Source organism: Egretta garzetta, unplaced genomic scaffold (assembly GCF_000687185.1).
Source record: "Egretta garzetta isolate BGI_Z169 unplaced genomic scaffold, ASM68718v1 scaffold7, whole genome shotgun sequence".
Classification (NCBI taxonomy): domain Eukaryota; kingdom Metazoa; phylum Chordata; class Aves; order Pelecaniformes; family Ardeidae; genus Egretta; species Egretta garzetta.
In genome coordinates this window covers 4,551,849-4,555,046 of record NW_009260350.1, presented here as the reverse complement: position 1 = coordinate 4,555,046, position 3,198 = coordinate 4,551,849, and positions in this window count along the sequence as shown.

The following is a 3,198-nucleotide window of genomic DNA, read 5'->3' as shown; positions in this document are numbered from 1 at the left end:
TTAATTATTAATTCCCAGGTGGATGCTTTCACATTTGGCAGCTTTCTCAGGCTCATTACCAAACTTTCCAGAGTGCTTTGGGGGTTGCCCTGTCCTCTGCTGTGTTTAACCAGCCTTTCTGGTGTGCATGGTGGCTGCATACGTTGGCAAGGGCCATGTTACTCTCTTTTCCAGGTTATTGATAAAAACTTTAACTGTTGTATGGCCAGGAGCCAGTCTCATTTTCAGCCCTCAAGAAACAGCCTTGCTGTGTGGTGTGGTTTTTGCACATCGATGTTTGAGGCCTCGCTCAGGAGGCAGGCTTACCCGTTTGGGCTACGCTAATGTTCATTCTCTGTTCATTTCAGAAATGTGGAGCAACTGTGGCTCCAAGGCGTCTTCTGATGATGCTGTGGGACGTGAAGGAATAACCTGGGCCCCATCCCACTCTTGAGTGCCTCTTCTGCCCTGTGCCCAGGCTGCTGCCCCATGTGTCCCCTGAGGGCAAAATGCCATCTGGGATCATAAGGCGATGGGAAGCACGGGTGTTTGATCATCCAGCCACCAGTCTCTGTCTGAATTGTGTGGTTCTGCCTCCAAACAAACAAGTGGGAGAAAATCTTGTAATGAAAAATTCAAATACCTCCTGGGCTGAGAGCGGGGAGGGCTCCTGCCCCAGTTCTCTGCTCCTCTTAGGAGCTTGCCATCAAAAGCGGAGCAGGCTTATACGTCATCAGGCAACAACAAAGGTCACAAGTGCAACCGCTCCCTCTCTGAGTGACGAACTCTGCTGGTTTTTTTCTGATTTAAAGGATGCCATTGGGAATCTGTGGGATTTGCCTTTGGCTTCAAGCCTACTAGCCAGTTTTACAAGAAGATTAAAGAATGGTAATAGAAAAGATCCAAACACCCCTGCTGCTCTCAAAGGCAGCCTTCCTTCTGAAAACAGGAGGAACCCCCTGCTCTTTCTTACCTTTTTTTTTCACTGAAAGGGCTGTCAGGCACTGGAAGGGGCTGCCCAGGGAAGGGGTCGAGTCCCCACCCCTGGGGGTATTTAAAAGCTGGGCAGATGAAGTACTTAGGGCCAGGGTTTAGTGGTGGGATGGCAGGGTTAGGGGAATGGTTGGACTTGATGAGCTTAAAGGGCTTTTCCAACCTCAACAATTTTGTGATTCTATTCTGTGGTTCTATAAGCACTAACTCAGCCATGTCTGCTGTGCAGGATGCATGCACGAGGTGACTCGCTCTTGGCCTTCATCACAGCCCTGATCCCGAGTCACACTGCTTGCAAGTTGTCAGATCTGATGTTCCAAGTTTCTTGGAGCCTGACACTCCTCTTACACCCACCTGTGCAAACTGGAGAGACACGACAGCACCTCAGCATAACACCCGCCACAAGGAGCTGCAGGGAACTCTGTGCTCAGCTGCTTTGGATGGTGGAGAGTCATGTTTGACACCTTGAATGCCCCTGGACCATGGTATCACAGTGGAGACAGTGCTGAACTGAGTAGTCCAGAGAGGTATTCCAGGACAAGGACACACCTTGGGTCTCAGCCAGCTCCTCTCCCATGGAAAGAGCCAGTTTCCTGCAAAAAGCAGAGCAGGTAGCTGAGGTTGCAGTACTTCCCCCCAAAATGGCTTTCTTGTGAACATCTTCCCTTGGGTGGTCTGCATGGAGCCAGCTGGGATGCTAAAGGTTTTTAAATGGTGCACTGACAGGCCTGTACACATGCGATGAGATTGCAAGGATCCTTTGCCATTGCCTGGCACTGCCTTGGTTTGAGCTCGTCTGAGGACACGTCCTGTTCTTTCACCCCAAATGTGAGTTACCATGCAGCTGAGATGCTGATTGCGAGCTGCTGATTCTGCAGCTCTCCCTGGGGTGTGGGTTGCCTGCCTGGTGGCTGTGGCTCGATATGGAGCTGTTGAGGGGTAATTGCCTCAGATTTTTGCTTCATTTTGACCATCCCTGGGTCTGAATTGCACGTGGTTCCCTGTGTCATGCTTTGATCCTCAGGCTGTCTGGACTTTTCTTCCTCCAGGAAATGTAGGAAGACAGGGTCCCTGATGACCACAGTTCACAACTCTGACCCTGGAGTAACCAGAAAGTGCGCAGGTTTGGTCAAAAGAGTTGAAGAGAGGACTGTCAGGAGGCATCAAAGTGGATTTCCTTGGTCAGCCTGGAGACTGACAGAACTTTCTTAGCGAACATCAAGAGATCAGCCATTTCCCACTGATGGAGTTTGGTGGTGAGGGTCAGCCTGGATTTGAGAGAAAATCCAGTCCTGACCAGGGCTGGCCACTTCTGCAGGTGGTGGAGGATGAGGAGATGGTGATGTATGAGATCAGCCTTCAACTCAGGAAGCTCCTGAGAAGTTTGAAGCGTTTTGCGAGAGGAGGAGGGTTTCAGGGAAGTGTCAAGAGAACATGAGATCATATCGTTGCGTTTATTTATATACCAAACCCGGCATCTGCTGCGCCCAAGCTCGCTGCAGTCCTCAGCATTAAACATTTCATTAGCCCACAGCCCCTCTGGCAGTGCTCACACCCGCACACAGGCTGTTTAGCAGCCAATCCATCCATTTAATTTCTCATTAAACTTTAGATGTAATGAATTTTTTAGTGGTCAAATGAATAAAGCAGTTAAAATGAAAAATGGCTGGATAGCAAAGGTTTGGCCTTCACTATTTTCAGCCTGTAACGATGTTGTGGTGAAGCCAAGAAGTGCCTGTGCTTGTTTGCTGGGTGAGCAGGTCTCTTCTGGGGGAGGTTCTCTGGAAATACCATCCTTCCAGCATGAGCCGGAGGCTTTGATCCGAGGAGGGGAAGCCAGGGAATAGTCAGTCCCATCAACAAACATTTTGTAGAGGAAAATGTTTGGAATCTTTAAAGGGCCAGCTTTCCTTTTTTCAGGTGACTGCAGGTTTTTTTAAGACAATTATGCTGAAAATAAATAGCCACCACCTACCTTTAGTAGAGCTGACAGATCTTCAGATGATTAACAGCTGCTACCATTTTAATTAGCTGAAAAACAATGTTCCTGAGAGTCCTAGGCAGAAGAGTGGTTTAGGTCTGTGCACAAAACCTAACAGGTGTCCTGGTGTTCATGGTGTTGCTCTGTACACCTGGGGTCATCGTGCATTTGGGCAGAGGCCTCAGCATCACGAGTGGGATGTCTCACTGCTGGCTTTCAGCTCGCACAGGCTGTGCACAGCAGGA